This window comes from Electrona antarctica (assembly GCF_951216825.1).
Source record: "Electrona antarctica genome assembly, chromosome: 14".
Taxonomy (NCBI): Eukaryota; Metazoa; Chordata; class Actinopteri; order Myctophiformes; family Myctophidae; genus Electrona; species Electrona antarctica.
In genome coordinates, this window is record NC_136795.1 from 2,099,199 (window position 1) to 2,118,972 (window position 19,774).

At 45.3% G+C, this 19,774-nt stretch overlaps 1 pseudogene across 1 annotated transcript in view; it reads left to right on the top strand.

The window, feature by feature from the left end:
• LOC306936373 (septin-9-like) overlaps window positions 1-18,701 on the top strand; it is a 263,323-nt pseudogene extending 244,622 nt beyond the window's left edge. The window contains exons 9-13 of the transcript XR_013792555.1: window positions 7,379-7,496; window positions 7,594-7,689; window positions 11,299-11,395; window positions 14,418-14,469; window positions 16,425-18,701. The product of XR_013792555.1 is annotated as a septin-9-like (transcript). The remainder of the gene's footprint in view (window positions 1-7,378; window positions 7,497-7,593; window positions 7,690-11,298; window positions 11,396-14,417; window positions 14,470-16,424) is intronic.
• Window positions 18,702-19,774: the final 1,073 nt, after the last annotated feature.

The window sequence follows — 19,774 nt, forward strand, 5'->3', positions numbered from 1 at the left end:
CTCCGGAGCCTCGTGACAGACAGGTTTTATGTAGTTTGGTTCTCCGGAGCCTCGTGACAGACAGGTTTTATGTAGTTTGGTTCTCCGGAGCCTCGTGACAGACAGGTTTTATGTAGTTTGGTTCTCTGGAGCCTCGTGACAGACAGGTTTTATGTAGCTCGGTGCCGTGGGCTGTGTTTCCTCTGTCTGACACACATGACCCCAGGACTGGTTTAACCCATTTTGAACGGGAACCCCTTTTGGTGTTTTAAGCATTGTCTTACTTTAGCTATTTAAAAATAGCAGATCTACAAGCTCATAGCGCGGCACCGAGTGCCGCGCTACGAACTTGTAGGTCTGCTATTTTTTTTAAGAATCGTGAAAATGTGGCGCAAATCTTTGAATATTATTCTTTCAGAGCGAACGTTTTAAACTTAGACATATTCTGAGATGGGGGTCTGCAGCCAAATACAGATAATTCTGGGGGTCCTTGACATGAAAAAGGTTGAGCACCACCAATATAGAAATATAGGTTTTTCAGGATTTAGAAGCCTATTTTTTTAATCGACCTCGTCCAAAATGGGTTAATGACACCAGTCCTAGTTGAGAATGATGCATTGAGTGGGTTTTTCCTTTGGCATTTAGCACCGAACCGTTCAGCAGCCTCCTCCAATAAAGTCTTAACCCATTTTGGGCGGGAACCCCTTTTGGTGTTAGCATTATGTTATGCTTTAGCTATTGAAAAATAGCAGCTCTACAAGCTCATAGCGCGCCACCGCTACGAGCTTATAGGTCTGCTATTTTTGAAAAATCGAAGAACGACTGACATAGAAACATAGCTTTTTCAGAAAACTGTCAGGATGTAGAAGACATTTGTAGAATCATCCTCAGGTCTAAATGGGTTAAATGGTGCATGTATATAGCGCCTTTATCCAAGGCGCTTCACATACATTGTGCATTACATTCACCCATTCACACGCCGGCGGAGGAGGAAACCATGCAAGGCACCAACCTGCACATCAGGAGGAATTAGGGGTTCAGAGTCTTGCTCAAGGACACTTGGACACTAACTCTGGGGGTTGCCCACAGTGTTCGAACTGGGAACCTTGCGGTTACCATCCGGCCACTCTACCCCTTGAGCCATCGCCGCCCCTGTGTTCACCCTCGCAGCTACTAGCATGTGGTCAAACATCGCTGCGTAGATATTACTCTGGATTCTCGGTGTGGAGCCTGCATTTCCAAGGGATGGATTACAAAAACATTCCCCTTGATCCTGTCCCACATGCAGGGCCCTGATTGGTGCCTCACCACTTCGGCGGCAGGGAGATAATCCAATCACAATCGCAACGGCGCCAGGCTGATCTAGCCAGGAATATGCCTTTGAGTTTAAAGCATGTTGATTTCCTCTTCTCCATCACAGACACGGATTAATTCATAAAAAAATGTCAACCCTTTTCATATCAAGGCCCATTATTTTTTTCAGCATTAGAGCCACGGACCACCGTTTGATGACATTCAGACTTGCTGACCCAAATCTAAAGAATTATGTTATCGTTGGATATAATTTTGTCCTCAATTCCATTCTCTAATTCTGTAGACTTCTTGTAAATTAGGTAATGCAGATGTTTAACAACAATTTAACTCTTGAGACCGTCCATTTGGTTTCATATTTACGCTCTCAAAAGTTAGAGAACTAATAAGGGTCCATTTGGTTACCAACACTCTCCATCATTTAACCGGGTGGACCACCTGGAACCCCCTCAAGGACCACAAACACACACACACAGGGCAGCAACCTGAGGCGTTGAAGTGTCAGGGCTGCCCCCTGCTGCCTGTGTGGAGCATAGCAGCATGCTGTGAGGCCGTATTGACAGTGACTCCTCCTACGCATGATGAGTCATGATCCAATAATGCCGAGTCATCAGTGGGAAAGGGAAAACGCAGTGTGTGCTACTATGGCCTGACATTCACTACTATGGCCTGACATTCACTACTATGGCCTGACATTCACTACTATGGCCTGACATTCACTACTATGGCCTGACATTCACTACTATGGCCTGACATTCACTACTATGGCCTGACATTCACTACTATGGCCTGACATTCACTACTATGGCCTGACATTCTCCTACTCACTACTATGGCCTGACATTCTCCTACTCACTACTATGGCCTAGCTGACATTCTCCTACTCACTACTATGGCCTGACATTCACTACTATGGCCTGACATTCTCCTACTCACTACTATGGCCTGACATTCTCCTACTCACTACTATGGCCTGACATTCTCCTACTCACTACTATGGCCTGACATTCACTACTATGGCCTGACATTCACTACTATGGCCTGACATTCACTACTATGGCCTGACATTCACTACTATGGCCTGACATTCACTACTATGGCCTGACATTCACTACTATGGCCTGACATTCTCCTACTCACTACTATGGCCTGACATTCTCTTGTGCATTATGACACTACTATGGCCTGACATTCACTACTATGGCCTGACATTCTCCTGTGCACTACTATGGCCTGACATTCACTACTATGGCCTGACATTCTCCTGTGCACTACTATGGCCTGACATTCTCCTGTGCACTACTATGGCCTGACATTCACTACTATGGCCTGACATTCTCCTGTGCACTACTATGGCCTGACATTCTCCTGTGCACTACTATGGCCTGACATTCTCCTGTGCACTACTATGGCCTGACATTCTCCTACTCACTACTATGGCCTGACATTCTCCTGTGCATTATGACAGGACACTACTATGGCCTGACATCCTCCTGTGCATTATGACAGGATGAAGGCAGTGTGTGCACTACTATGGCCTGACATTCTCCTGTGCATTATGACACTACTATGGCCTGACATTCTCCTGTGCATTATGACAGGATGAAGGCACATGGCATTTATCACACTCACAATATAACCCATTCTGAACGGTCGGGAACCCCTTTTGGTGTTTAACCCATTTTGGGCGGGAACCCCTTTTGGTGTATAAAGCATTATGTTATACTTTAGCTACCTTTACTTCTGGTACTTCAAGTACATTTTTGATTCCAATGCTTTTGTACTTTTACTCAAGCACACAGTTCTGGACAGTATTTCTACATTGCAGTATTGATACTTTTACTTAATTAAACACAAAAATGTGAGTACACCGTTTAACCCATTTAGACCCAGTTTCTCTGAAAAACCTACGTTTCTATGTCAGTCTTTCTCAAACATTTTCTTGTCAAGGACCTCCAGCCTTTGTATTGAGTTTGTGCTTGAAATGTACTGTAATTCTGCAAACTGTTAATACATTTTTCAATCAATCAATCAAGTATGTTGTTCCAGGGACCCCCCCCCCAAAGATTTGCAACACATTTTCACAATTTTTTCACAAATAGCAGGTCACCTACAAGCTCATAGCGCGGCACTCGGTGCCACGCTATGAGCTTGTAGATGTGCTATTTTTCAATAGCTAAAGTATAACATAATGCTTAAAACACCAAAAGGGGTTCCTTGTCCAGAATGGGTTAAAACTAAATGCGTGTCCATGTCGCTGTCATCATGGTTATAGCAGACCAGTGAGAACAGGCCTGCTGTGTCGTGTCCTGAGTCCCTGCAGCTGATTGTGTCCTGGTTTCTGCAGCATCAGCTCAGTAGAATCATGATAAAGGCTAGCTCTGGTCTGTAGCTCTGATGCGTTGCATTTAGAGCTGTTACTCTCAACTTCCGCTGCTCGCATGAATGCAGACCAGCCTCTCCTCTTCAGCGTAAATTAAAATAAAGTTTTTCATCAAAACAAAGGCGAGTTGTGTCATTAGAAAGCGTACTTTCCTTAGTGGACGCACTCTGAGCCCCCCCACCACACGTATAAACTGTACTTTTTTGGCCAGAAAGGGATTTTTTTTCACCGGAGGACAAATATTCTCTATGAGGCAATTCTAAAAGTATTTTTTTTCCGGTGGAAACAAAATCCCCTTTTGGCCAAAAAGTACAGTTTATACGTGTGGTGGGGGGCTCAGAGTGCGTCCACCAAGGAAAGTAGGCTTTCTAATGACACAACTCACCTTTGTTTTGGTGAGTAGCAAAAACGTTCTTTTTATTTACGCTAAAGAGGAGAGGCTGGTCTGCATTCATGCGAGCGGCGGAAGTTGAGAGCAACATAGCTCTAAATGCAACGCATTAGAGCTATGGACCAGAGCTAGATAAAGGCAGGAGAAATACACACCAAATCATGCCATTAATTGAACACGTACACCTGCTCCACAATGGCACAGAGGCACAGAGCTATATCTTGCGCCACCCTTATCCCTAAACCTTTTAGCCATGTTTGCAACTATTTCTTTTTTAAACTTTAAAAATAGTTCGAATAGCCGATCCACAAGCTCACAGCGTGTCAATGTAGATCGACTATTTTAAAAATTGTAAAAACTGGCAAAAAGAGTTTAGAGATAAGGGGTGGCGCAAGATTGGGCTCAGTCAACACGCCTTCATGACAACATATTTCAGAAAAAAAAATATTACAAAACATTAGCCTCATCATACTGTAGCACAATGCCTATGTATTTATTTATTGTCAAATTGACATTTCTACCTGACTAGTGCCTATATGTCCTCAGCCTATCAGAATCGGTTTCATTGTGCCTTAGACTAGTGCCTATATGTCCTCAGCCTATCAACATCGGTTTCATTGTGCCTTAGACTAGTGCCTATTATGTCCTCAGCCTATCAGAATCACTTTCTGCCTATGAGTCAGATCACTGTTTCCCAATCAGTGTCTCAGGACCCATTTGGGGGTCACGGAACAATTTTTATGAATCCCTAACAAGTCTAATGAAAAATAGGCTATAATAATTAAGAAAGTGTAAACAGCCGATCTACAAGCTACTGTACCGATCTACTAGTGAAAATGGCAGATCTACAAGCGTGCAACGGTGTGCACTAAGATCTGTTATTTTCACTAGTTTGGGTTCATAGATATCAGAGCCAGGCCATGTGAGTCCCACAAGTCTGACATGGTACAGTGTGTGAACTACACAGCTGCTAATGTATGTGTACAGTCAGTGCCATGACCAATCAAATGATGCCAGCGGTGAAGACACCCTCGTGTGGAGCACATAAAAAGACAGACCCACACAGCAAGAAAAAGAAGACCCCGATCTCCACGGACACACACCCTTCTAGAAGCCCCCGACCCGATCTCCACGGACACACACCCTTCTAGAAGCCCCCGACCCGATCTCCACGGACACACACCCTTCTAGAAGCCCCCGACCCGATCTCCACGGACACACACCCTTCTATAAGCCCCCGACCCGATCTCCACGGACACACACCCTTCTAGAAGCCCCCGACCCGATCTCCACGGACACACACCCTTCTAGAAGACCCCGACCCGATCTCCACGGACACAGAGACCACCTCAGGCTGACATGAGTCCTCAACTCCTGTGCTTGCTGGGCCTCATGGCACTAGGTAATAGAATTGTTCTTTTATTGTTTCATTTGCTTCCATAATATGGTTTTAAGGACCCCAGTTTGACATACATTAGCCCACAGACCCCCAGTTTGACATACATTAGCCCACAGACCCCCACCTCACACAAGACTTTTATCTCTGAATCCAATCACTGTAAAGTGTTAATTTAACTCTGATACACTCAGAGTCACAGAACTGTAAGCGTCCATTTGGTTCCTAACTATACATAATGTAGCTAGGGAACCCCTGGAACGCCCCCGAGGACCCCCGGGGGTCCCCAGACCCCACTTTGAGAACCACATGGTTCCATATAAGGCCATATGGTTGCAGCTTTATGTCTAACCTCTTGTACATACCTGCTGATTTAGTGTATTCATAGATATCTTAGAGATTGTCCTTTGATGTTTTCTTTTCTGTTTTTCCTTTTCTCCTACAAAAAAACTATGGAACTGGCACTAAAATAGCAGATCTACAAGCTCACAACATGTTGCAATGTGAGCTTGTAGATCTGCAATTTTTAAACAAAGATATTTTGGTGTAGAGACCCCTGTGGCTCTTTATAGAACCATTCAAATGTTCTTTAAAGAACTTTGGTCTGATCATTTTTATTTCTGGAAACAAAAACAACTTCTTGTATGGCTTCACTCTAATTTGGCGCACGTGTGTGTGTGTGTGTGTGTGTAGGCACCGTGCACGCCAGTCCCTCTGCTGAGCTGAAGCTGGAGCGTGGGAGCTGTCCATTGTTCTGGTTCAGCTTCAATGGTCGCTGCTTCTCTTACGTACTTACACTGCTGAGCTGGAACGACGCAGAGAAGAACTGCCAGTCTCAAGATGCCCACCTGGTGTCCATCCACAGCGAGGAGGAGTACACCTTTGTCCGTACGCTGATCCAGCATTATGACCCACCGCATCGACCCACCTGGATGGGACTGCATGACCTCTTCTTCGAGGGTGGATGGTCGTGGTCTGACGGCTCCCGTGTGAACTACACCAAGTGGCGTAGTGGTCAGCCAGATGGTGGTGCAAAGGAAAACTGTGGGATAACATTTGGTTCAAATCTATGGCAAGACGTTCCATGTGCTAGTTATGTACGTCCTTCTGTGTGTGTGCTCCGTCCATAAACATGTCCTTGTTGAGTGGAATGTGTGATTCAACTCTCACTGACTTGTACTGAGTCTCCACAATAAAAGAGCATGAAATAAATATAATCCATGTGTTTTACTGGTGCCGTCATTTCAGAGTGTCTCCATTGTGAAGCACAGGTAATTATGTATTGGTATCACAATGAAAACAAGTTCTTCAAGGTATTATTATTAAATTAAAAACACCATGAAATATGTATTTGTACATTATATTACAGATTACATAAATAAATACAAATATGCTTTGCCGACATTATAATGCGTTTCCTTTTTTGGGGGAGGATGACAGTGACAATTGAAGGACCTTTACGACCTTTTCAATACCTAAATGAACCGCATCAACGTTATCAACAAGCTATACTTTAACAACTCGGTAAACATGAATTGTGAAATAACAAGAAACAAACATTTCACAAACATTGTGAAAATCTACGCTCTGTGCTCATCGGGGGGGGGGGGGGGGGGGGGGTGGTGTACGGGAGGGACTGATAGACAGACTATGACCTCAGACTGCTCCCTGTAAAAATATATGATTTACAAAAGATTGTGCGTGCAGACTTTCCACCTCGGAGGAAACATTGGTAGCCCCTTACCCCTGTGCATGCAAATTTCTGACACACACACACACACACACCTCTCGAATGGATTGAACTTTAATTCAATCACCTTAATGGCAAAGATGGATTTCTATTATACTCAACTGTGTGTGTGTGTGTGTGTGTGTGTGTGTGTGTGTGTGTGTGTGTGTGTGTGTGTGTGTGTGTCAGTCTGCGGCCCCTAGACGTAGAGTTCATGAGGCGTCTCAGTAAGGTGGTGAACATCGTTCCTGTCATCGCTAAGGCTGACACTCTGACCCTGGAGGAGAGAGACTTCTTTAAGAAGAAGGTACACACACACACACACACACACACACACTCATACACTCAGACACACACACAAACTGACCCTCTGTGCGTGCGTGCGTATGTGTGTGCGCCAACAGATCAGGGAGGAGCTGCGCTCCAACGGCATCGACGTGTACCCCCAGAAGGAGTTTGACGAAGACGCAGAAGACAGGATGATCAACGACAAGATCAGGGTGAGGACATCAGTCAGCTCAGTGATCACTCTGGGTGGATTCACACCTAGTCAATGTTCACTCTGGGTGGATTCACACCTAGTCAATGTTCACTCTGGGTGGATTCACACCTAGTCAATGTTCACTCTGGGTGGATTCACACCTAGTCAATGTTCACTCTGGGTGGATTCACACCTAGTCAATGTTCACTCTGGGTGGATTCACACCTAGTCAATGTTCACTCTGGGTGGATTCACACCTAGTCAATGTTCACTCTGGGTGGATTCACACCTAGTCAATGTTCACTCTGGGTGGATTCACACCTAGTCAATGTTCACTCTGGGTGGATTCACACCTAGTCAATGTTCACTCTGGGTGGAGTCACACCTAGTCAATGTTCACTCTGGGTGGATTCACACCTAGTCAATGTTCACTCTGGGTGGATTCACACCTAGTCAATGTTCACTCTGGGTGGAGTCACACCTAGTCAATGTTCACTCTGGGTGGAGTCACACCTAGTCAATGTTCACTCTGGGTGGAGTCACACCTAGTCAATGTTCACTCTGGGTGGAGTCACACCTAGTCAATGTTCACTCTGGGTGGAGTCACACCTAGTCAATGTTCACTCTGGGTGGAGTCACACCTAGTCAATGTTCACTCTGGGTGGAGTCACACCTAGTCAATGTTCACTCTGGGTGGATTCACACCTAGTCAATGTTCACTCTGGGTGGAGTCACACCTAGTCAATGTTCACTCTGGGTGGATTCACACCTAGTCAATGTTCACTCTGGGTGGAGTCACACCTAGTCAATGTTCACTCTGGGTGGAGTCACACCTAGTCAATGTTCACTCTGGGTGGAGTCACACCTAGTCAATGTTCACTCTGGGTGGAGTCACACCTAGTCAATGTTCACTCTGGGTGGATTCACACCTAGTCAATGTTCACTCTGGGTGGATTCACACCTAGTCAATGTTCACTCTGGGTGGATTCACACCTAGTCAATGTTCACTCTGGGTGGATTCACACCTAGTCAATGTTCACTCTGGGTGGATTCACACCTAGTCAATGTTCACTCTGGGTGGATTCACACCTAGTCAATGTTCACTCTGGGTGGAGTCACACCTAGTCAATGTTCACTCTGGGTGGAGTCACACCTAGTCAATGTTCACTCTGGGTGGATTCACACCTAGTCAATGTTCACTCTGGGTGGATTCACACCTAGTCAATGTTCACTCTGGGTGGATTCACACCTAGTCAATGTTCACTCTGGGTGGATTCACACCTAGTCAATGTTCACTCTGGGTGGATTCACACCTAGTCAATGTTCACTCTGGGTGGATTCACACCTAGTCAATGTTCACTCTGGGTGGAGTCACACCTAGTCAATGTTCACTCTGGGTGGAGTCACACCTAGTCAATGTTCACTCTGGGTGGATTCACACCTAGTCAATGTTCACTCTGGGCGGATTCACACCTAGTCAATGTTCACTCTGGGTGGAGTCACACCTAGTCAATGTTCACTCTGGGTGGATTCACACCTAGTCAATGTTCACTCTGGGTGGACTCACACCTAGTCAATGTTCACTCTGGGTGGATTCACACCTAGTCAATGTTCACTCTGGGTGGATTCACACCTAGTCAATGTTCACTCTGGGTGGAGTCACACCTAGTCAATGTTCACTCTGGGTGGATTCACACCTAGTCAATGTTCACTCTGGGTGGAGTCACACCTAGTCAATGTTCACTCTGGGTGGATTCACACCTAGTCAATGTTCACTCTGGGTGGATTCACACCTAGTCAATGTTCACTCTGGGTGGATTCACACCTAGTCAATGTTCACTCTGGGTGGATTCACACCTAGTCAATGTTCACTCTGGGTGGATTCACACCTAGTCAATGTTCACTCTGGGTGGATTCACACCTAGTCAATGTTCACTCTGGGTGGAGTCACACCTAGTCAATGTTCACTCTGGGTGGAGTCACACCTAGTCAATGTTCACTCTGGGTGGAGTCACACCTAGTCAATGTTCACTCTGGGTGGATTCACACCTAGTCAATGTTCACTCTGGGAGGATTCACACCTAGTCAATGTTCACTCTGGGTGGATTCACACCTAGTCAATGTTCACTCTGGGTGGATTCACACCTAGTCAATGTTCACTCTGGGTGGATTCACACCTAGTCAATGTTCACTCTGGGTGGATTCACACCTAGTCAATGTTCACTCTGGGTGGAGTCACACCTAGTCAATGTTCACTCTGGGTGGAGTCACACCTAGTCAATGTTCACTCTGGGTGGAGTCACACCTAGTCAATGTTCACTCTGGGTGGAGTCACACCTAGTCAATGTTCACTCTGGGTGGATTCACACCTAGTCAATGTTCACTCTGGGTGGATTCACACCTAGTCAATGTTCACTCTGGGTGGATTCACACCTAGTCAATGTTCACTCTGGGTGGATTCACACCTAGTCAATGTTCACTCTGGGTGGAGTCACACCTAGTCAATGTTCACTCTGGGTGGAGTCACACCTAGTCAATGTTCACTCTGGGTGGATTCACACCTAGTCAATGTTCACGCCAGAGCTCCAAAATTGGTGGGAAAAACTAGACCTATATTAAATTTAGTTTAGGATCAATACAAGTAAATTAATACATGATAACCCTTCCACAGTAGTAGCTTTTTCATATTTTAGTTTATTTTGCATATTTTCCTACATAATGCCTCATTTGCATATTTAGAAATGTCATTTTTTTAATACAAATCATTGTTTTCGTGTAAGTACTCAATTGGGGAAGTTTCATGGTGATAACAATCTAATATAGGTATGGTTTTGCCCACTGCTCATTATTAACGTTCCAATTTTAGAGCTCTGGCTCATGGACTAAGAACCCAAAAGAACTGAACCGGTTCCCATTGGGAACCAACCGGTGGAAAAGGGTCCCGTTGATTCAAACTGTTCCCCAATACCATTGTCTTGTCCGCCCCGCTGCCCATGATCCACACTGGCCTCGATTCTTCCGCACCCGAGTACACTTCATTAAAACCCATTTTGGGCGGGAACCCCTTTTGGTGTTAGCATTATGCTATGCTTTAGCTATTGAAAAATTAGCAGATCTACAAGCTCATAGCGCGCCACCGAGTGGCGCGCTATGAGCTTGTAGATCTGCTATTTTTGAAAAATCGAAGAACGGCTGACATAGAAACATATATAGCTTTTTCAGAAAACTGTCAGGATGTAGAAGACATTTTTAGAATCTGATCTCAGGTCAGAATGGGTTAAACTGTAATGGTGGCTTTCACATCGCAGTGATCCGTACCCGACTGCACTTCAATCGGTCGGAATCGGACCGGGAGCAACAACAAAAAAACACGATCGGGACAACTTAAAAAAAACAATAATAATTGCTACGACAGTGCAATGTGGCTCTCTGGAGTGAGTGTTTGAAATACAGTATATATATAGTAATAATAATAATAATAATAATAACACTTTATTTGTATAGCACCTTTCATGACATGAAATGCAGCTCAAAGTGCTTTACAGAGCAATGAAGAGAGAAAAGAAAAGCAAGGCACTCTCCATGGTCAAAGTTGCTGGTATATAATGTGCATATTGAATGTGTGCAGGAGATGATTCCGTTCGCGGTGGTGGGCAGTGACCAGGAGTACCAGGTGAACGGCAGGAGACTGCTGGGGAGGAAGACCAAGTGGGGGACCATAGAAGGTGATGATGACCTCACTAACTGTTCTCTACCGTGGCCGTTGCCCGTTGGGCAGAACAGCACTAAGGCTTGTTTACATCAGGCTCCTCCATTTTCAATTCATCAAGATATACTAGACATATACAGGTCATCTAAACCGTCTTCACACTCTAACCTTTGGCATGTGCCCCCCCCCCTCTCTCCTCTCTCCTCTCTCCTCTCTCCTCTCTCCTCTCCCCTCTCTCCTCTCTCCTCTCTCCTCTCTCCTCTCTCCTCTCTCCTCTCCCTCTCTCTCTCTCTCCTCTCTCTCTCTCCCTCTCTCCTCTCCCTCTCTCCTCTCCCTCTCTCCCTCTCTCCCTCCTCTCCCTCTCTCCTCTCTCCTCTCTCCTCTCCCTCTCTCCTCTCTCCTCTCCCTCTCTCCCTCTCTCCTCTCCCTCTCTCCCTCTCTCCCTCTCTCCTCTCCCTCTCTCCTCTCTCCTCTCTCCTCTCTCCTCTCCCTCTCTCCTCTCTCCCTCTCTCCTCTCCCTCTCTCCTCTCCCTCTCTCCTCTCCCTCTCTCCCTCTCTCCTCTCCCTCTCTCCTCTCCCTCTCTCCCTCTCTCCTCTCCCTCTCTCCTCTCCCTCTCTCCTCTCTCCTCTCCCTCTCTCCTCTCCCTCTCTCCTCTCCCTCTCTCCCTCTCTCCTCTCCCTCTCTCCTCTCCCTCTCTCCGCTCTCCTCTCCCCTCTCCCCTCTCTCCTCTCTCTCTCTCCTCTCTCCTCTCCCTCTCTCCTTCTGATTTGAAAACTTGAAACGGGACATTCCGTATAATTAGTACTGATGCCAATACTTTTGTACTTTGACTCAAGTACATCTTGAATTCTGGACTTGTAACAGAGTATTTCTATATTGCAGTATTGATACTGCAATATAGAAAATGATACTTGACTAAAACATTTGACTACTTGTTTCCACCACTGCTGTGAACAGAGTAGAGAGCCGTTCTCTCAGAGCCACCGTCAGGACGATGTCTCCACCTAGTGGCCTCGGGGAGAATTCAACATACTGTGACGATACCTGTAGTATACAGTGCAAATACTGTAGGATTTCTGACTCCATGTTTGTGTCTGCTTACGGATACAGGACAGGCGACCACTAGGGACATCTGGGCACCTCCATGGAACAAATAGGTTTAACCCATTTTGGGCGGGAACCCCTTTTTGGTGTTAACATTATGTTATGCTTTAGCTATTGAAAAATAGCAGACCTACAAGCTCGTAGCGCGCCACCGAGTGGCACGCTACGAGCTTGTAGGTCTGCTTTTTTTGAAAAGTCGAAGAACGACTGACGTAGAAACATAGCTTTTTCAGAAAACTGTCAGGATGTAGAAGACATCTTTAGAATCTGATCTCAGGTCAAAATGGGTTAAATAAAGTAAACTGTACATGATGTGAACATGTTTAAACATTTGACCATTATGGTCTAATGTTTCTACAGTTGTTACCCAACCTGTATATACAGTATATACAGTCTTACACAAGAAGTTGAAGGATGAAATAAGTAAGGGATAATATCTGGCTAGGTGGTCATTATCGGGAGATAATTCACCGACAGGGAGTTTAACCACCGAGGCCATGTCAAATAGCTCGAACCAGTGCTGGTTATTCAGTTAGGACCCACGACAGTGGTGTTCGATACGAACTTAACCGGGATGTAGAAACCTCTACTTCAATGCTCTACGGTTGCTTAGCCATTAGCCAGTTATTCTATCCCATCTAGAAGACTCGTGCCAAAGGTAATAGAGGCTATCCAAGGTATATGGGTGGTAAAGCCAGATACCTTGGTTCGTATGTGTTGACATGTTGGAGATACCGCGTGGGTTGTTTAGTATCCCTTGGTTCAGAAGCCATGGGAGCCGCCTTTTATGCTGTGCAAGTCTAGTGTTACGATGATGTCACCACTGTGTATATCCATCTTTGGAGTTTCTACATTAATCTGATGTCAGCGCTGGATATCGCTGTTGTCTCCATATATGGGACTATGGGTTATCCCATATATGGAACTCTAAGGGAAAGCCTTCGCAAGCCGAGGTGGTTAAACTCCCTGAAGGTGAATTATATCCCGACAATGACCACCTAGCCAGATATTATCCCGCTTATTACATGGCTAACTAACATAAATTAATACATTGACCCAAAACACAACAAAAAAAGTATTCCATAAGTTTGCGCTGGCTGCGTCTGCAGCTGCAGGACTGTCGGAAAACAAGGAAGTGAGTTGATCAAATAGAATCAATTTTCGGGTCCTGCTTCGTCTATTTCTCGCTCAAATGTTTTCCAAAACATTTTTAAGAGCAATGTTTAGCTGTAAATGACATTGTGTGTCACTAGTGTGTGTGTGTTTACATGGCTGTCATGTTGGAAACAGCACTAAATCAAGCGGGGCGCAGCCGCGCAGCTGGTGCTCAGAGGGTTTGATTAGGCAGCGGTCATTATCGACACATAATTCACCGCTGAATTAAGCGATTGACCAATCAGAATCAAGCATTCAACCAAGCCATGTAATAAAGCCAGATAATGATGTACCGTTTATGTTCAAGTACTGTGCATTTTTCAAATATATATATTTTTTTAACTTTTTGGACAAAATAGCCAATTTTACATCGAGGTGCCCACATGTCCCTAGTGCCCTCCTATCTGCTTGCCCTGCTTACACCAATAGGGGTGGGAAATAAAATGGTTTATTGGCTTAATCATGATTAATTAATGACTATTATCAATCTATTCACAAATGTAAAAAATCAATTCCTTATTTAAAAATATATATATATTATTTGATTTTTTTTGGGACTTGTATGTCTGTCTTTCTGCAATTGTTGTCAAATATAACCTTCCAATTGACAGGGAAGTAAAGGATTATGGAAGTAAATGAATGTGTTTTCACTATGGATCATTAGAAAGAACTTTGTTAATTAGTCACACAGTGAGGGGAAATAAATCATGTATTGGCATCGCGATGCATCGGTAATGAAAGTTAACCGAGTTGTCTCTCTGTCTCCCCCTATCTGCAGTTGAGAACATCGCTCACTGTGAGTTTGCCTACTTGAGGGATCTGCTAATCAGGTGAGATGTGTGTCTGTGTGACACTTAATTTGTATTGTTATGTCTATTGTTCTAGTGTAGTTACATTAACTCTATCTCTACCGCTAGCTGTTAGTGGCAGCGGTGGCCGAACGGATAGCGGCGCGGTCTTGATACCGGAAGGTTCCTAGTTCGAATCAGCCGTCCGACACTTTAAAATTACCACCGCTGAAGTGCCCTTGAACAAGGCATTGAACCACTACGATGAAATGTGTTCTATGAGCAGGGCCTGGCTGGAAACAAGTTCTTAAGCTTAGCCCAGATACCCTGGGTAAATATAGATTTCATTTCATTTCATTTCAGCATAAACCCCAGTTCCCAGTGCCAGCATAAGCGTTCACTTTAAAGGACAACTTTAGTTTTTTTCAACCAAGGTTCATGTTTTAGGTTGTTATTAGAGAAACTAAAAGGTGAGTCTTAATTTTCTTTCATTTGCTGCTTTCTTTCGTTTTAGGGATTTTAGCAGTTTTTGACAGGGGGGCGGGGGCATTCGAGCATGGGTCTAAATATGTATTTTTTTACAAAATGTTATGGCGATTTTTTTTTTTCATTATTTACTATAGTCCTACTAGACCCCAATAAATTACATCTGGCCACAAAAGATCATGGGATCTATTGAATGTGATGAACTGACATATTGAGCCTATACACACACAGTATAAGTCTTCCCCCAGTAGGCTACCTTCACATTCAGTAGATCCTGTGATCTTCTGTGGCCAGATGTAATTTCCTGGCGTTTATTAGGACTATAGTAAACCATAAAAAAAGAAATCACCATAAAATTGTGTAAATAAATACACATTTAGCCCCATGCTCTAATGCCCCCGCCCCCCTGTCAAAAACAGCTACAATCCCTAAAACTAAAGAAAGCAGCAAATTAAAGAAAGTGTACACTCATCTTTTACTTTATCTAATAACAACCTAAAACATGAACCTTGGTTGAAAAAAACTAAAGTTGTCCTTTAAAACAGGGGTTCTCAACCCGTGGGTCGCGACCCCTCGGGGGGTCGCCAAATTATTTTAGGGGGTCGCCAAATTATTTTAGGGGGTCCCCAAATTATTTAAAAAAAAAAGAAAAAAAAAGAAAAGGTTTTTTTTTTTAATTTTATTTTCACGATTTTTCAAAAATAGCAGACCTACAAGCTCGTAGGCGCGCTATGAGCTTGTAGATCTGCTATTTTTCAATAGTTAAATTATAACAATGCTTAAAACACCAAAAGGGGTTCCCGCCCAAAATGGTTTAAGGTTATTGTAGCAGTCAATTTATATTGGGGGTCGGGAGGGGGCGGGGCGGGGGTCCTGAGACATTGCCAAAGCATTTCCGGGGGTCCCCGGCCAAAAACGTTGAGAACCCCTGCTTTAAAAGACAGTGTTTGCCCCCCCACACACACACACACACACACTCGCTACATACAGCATTGGAACAAGCACACACTCTTTACCTCTCGTCAGAAGCGTTTACACGGCGGCAGCGTCGCGGTACAAAGGCACAAATGAAATCTGAAATGTGGATGGCAGAGAGTCCACCAAGGACAGAGATCCTGGAGTCGGATTTATGGAGGTTTGAAAATCCTCCTTTCAACTGGTTTGCACTGAGATTATATTTGCAATATAGAGATAAGAGTTCCTCGTCACCGTGTCATGTTGATTGATGAAGCATAGTGTTGCTGTCGGTCAGAAACTGCGTTAACATTTATTTATTTATTTTTGTATTAAATGAACACCCTACTCGATCACTCTACAGTCTACAGTTTCACACAAAAGCATAAAAAGTAGCAGATCTACAAGCTCTAAGCGTGTTTGCGAAGCACCGTGTTTCGAGCTTGTAGATCTGCTTTGCATCTGCTTTTGATGCTTTTGAATTTGAATCCTGTTTACCGTGTGCGTTGTGCTTAACGTGTGTGTGCGTGTGTGTGCGTGTGTGCGTGCATGGTCAGGTCCCACATGCAGAACATCAAGGACATCACCAGCAGCATCCACTATGAAATGTACCGCGTCAGACGCCTCAACGAGAACAACACGCACGCCAATGGAGTGGCAGAGCACCACCTGGTGGCCACGCACGAGATGTAGACGCCTCCTCCACCTCCTCCTCCCCCACCCAGCACTCCACCTCTCCCCTCCATCTCCTCCTCCTCCCCATTCACCAAGCCCCTCATGCCCAGCCTTCAGGGTGGAGTGTCCCAGCAGCCAGGATGGGTGGGTGGGTGCTCTGACGTGCCTCCCTGCCTGCACCCGCCCAGGAGGAGGAGGAGCTCTGGTTTGAGAGACTTTTCAGTGACTCCATGGACCACTAAAACGCCAAACGCATCGAGTGCCTTTTTCACTACATAATGGACGACAATCCCACAGCGGAGGATCGCTCAGCGGAGGATCGCTCAGCGGAGGATCGCTCAGCGGAGGATCGCTCAGCGGAGGATCGCTCAGCGGAGGATCGCTCAGCGGAGGATCGCTCAGCGGAGGATCTCTCAGGCCGCCGACGTCCTTTTCCCCCGCCGCTACATTTTAACTCTTTAATGTTCGTGCCGCGTCACACGTGACCGCAGTGGTCCGCGCGCTGAAAACGGGCAAGCTACAAGCTCCCGGAGGAGTCGCAGACGTGACGTGACCTGACGTGACGTTTTATGAAAGCCAGAGGACGGACAGAGGGTCGTTCAGACCGCTGCCGTCGTACGAAAACGGGCGACTTTACGAGCGAACAGAGCGCGTGAGCAGCTTGTACGACGTCGCCTGTGTTCGCGGTTTGACGCTGTCATGCCACAAAGCGTGAACGGGTCTTAAAACGTCGTCGCAGACCTTTGGTCATGAACGTGCTGAAAATAGCAGAGCCACATGCTCACGTGCAGGTTGAGGATCTGCTATTTTTTGTTTCGCCGTTCCACCCCATCAAACGACGATGTATAAATTCGGGGTTTGCGACTCAACGGTGTGAACTAAACTTAACTCCCGTGTTTGTGCTTATCGTATCGGTAGTTTTTATAGCGTCCGTCGATCAGGGCAGATTGATGGGGGTGGGGCACCGTCACGTCCTCCTCTGATGTCAGAAGTGCCTCTGATTTTAACTTGTAGTTTCAGTAACACCTCAATTTAATTTGTGTACTAAAAGCATCACACAAGCGCATTTCTGCTCTATTTCTATGTTGAACTTGAAGCGCACGCGGTCTTTGTCGCCGATGAGCCGGTCTTCGTCTTTCCAGCGCCGTTGCATCTGTGTGATGTGCTAAAACACGAACATAAATGGAAATATGCCAAAAGAAAGGTTAGCTAAGTGCGTAATATGTTGGGTTTTTATCGGTTTTTCTTGGTGGCCAAATGCCTTGCTTTTATACGTTGTTGTTTTTGTACACATGATCAACATGTCATATGGATTCTAATGCCCACGACACCTTTTGGTTTCAAATTACAAATATATAGTTTTTTTTAAGTAGAAAATACCATAAGGAGTGATTTAAAGATGATTGCTATTTATGCTCAATGTAAGATGTGAAAATTGTGTCAATGGTTATAATCCACTTGCAGCGATTGCACACAGACACACTCACGCACACACACACACACGTGTGTGTGTGTGTGTGTGTGTGTGCGCTTCTTTGGCCCGTAAACTTGTGCCTTATTTCAGTGGTTTGCATAGTTCGATCCAGGGACCGTCAGGGTTCCTTGAAAGGGATTCCACTCTTAACTCCTGACAGTGTACGAAACCTTGGGGTCCATTTGGTTCCGTCTGTACACTTTCAGAGTTAAGAGGGGGATCGTCCAAATAATAAAAAATAAATAAATCCAAACTGTTTTGGGAACTACTGCCTTCTATTTATTGGCGACCAGGCCCTTCATGTTGGTCAGGATCTGATGCAGATCTGACGGCGGCCAAACTATTCTGTTCACAATCTCAAATACTGAATACCGTGGTGATTAACCACCTGCACCCTGTCTGTGGTGTCCCTCAGGGCTCTGTGCTGGGGTGTAGGTGGTTAAGCAGCACATCATGTTCCACTGAGCATCCGTTGGCGGTCTTATGTCTGAAGCAATATTATTATTATTACTTCCAAAGCTGTCATTGTTGTCATGATCTGTTCTTGTATATTCTTTTTGTCCTGATACATTTTTCTTTTCATTGTTTTTTTGTTTTGTTTTTTTGTACTGGTATTATTAATTAAGCAGATTTGTTGCCTTTGATATCTTATTTTAAACAAATAAAGTTTAAAGTTGTAAATATATATTAATTTTGTTGTATTTATTTTATTACAGAAACGCTGTTTGGGTTTTTTCTGTGTATGTAAAATATTACCTGTACTGATATTAGTGCAGATGATCAGCAAATCAAATCATTTCACACAAGCGAAACTGACCAAAGTGCTGAGCAGGGAAAAACGAGGCAAATTACAAAGAAACAAGAAACATAGCATGTATACATACAAGAGATGGACGGCAAGAAATGTATCCATTAAAATTGGATAACATTAAAGGCCAAAGAGAGCAGATCTAATGTGGGGAGGGACTATTCCACAGCTCTGCGGCTGGGAAATAAATCTGACGGATGTTCCGGACCGACACTTCCGGCCGCTATGCTGTCTCTGCATTATATTGTGACCAGGCTTTTCTCTTGCCAGATGAGTAAGGCTGGGACCGAGGCTAGGCTCTGGGTGGGTTATGAGTAAGGCTGGGACCGAGGCTAGGCTCTGGGTGGGTTATGAGTAAGGCTGGGACCGAGGCTAGGCTCTAGGTGGGTTATGAGTAAGGCTGGGACTGAGGCTAGGCTCTAGGTGGGTTATGAGTAAGGCTGGGACCGAGGCTAGGCTCTGGGTGGGTTATGAGTAAGGCTGGGACCGAGGCTAGGCTCTAGGTGCGTTATGAGTAAGGCTGGGACCGAGGCTAGGCTCTAGGTGGGTTATGAGTAAGGCTGGGACTGAGACTAGGCTCTAGGTGGGTTATGAGTAAGGCTGGGACCGAGGCTAGGCTCTGGGTGGGTTATGAGTAAGGCTGGGACCGAGGCTAGGCTCTAGGTGGGTTATGAGTAAGGCTGGGACTGAGACTAGGCTCTAGGTGGGTTATGAGTAAGGCTGGGACCGAGGCTAGGCTCTAGGTGGGTTATGAGTAAGGCTGGGACCGAGGCTAGGCTCTAGGTGGGTTATGAGTAAGGCTGGGACTGAGACTAGGCTCTAGGTGGTTTATGAGTAAGGCTGGGACCGAGGCTAGGCTCTAGGTGGGTTATGAGTAAGGCTGGGACTGAGGCTAGGCTCTAGGTGGGTTATGAGTAAGGCTGGGACTGAGACTAGGCTCTAGGTGGTTT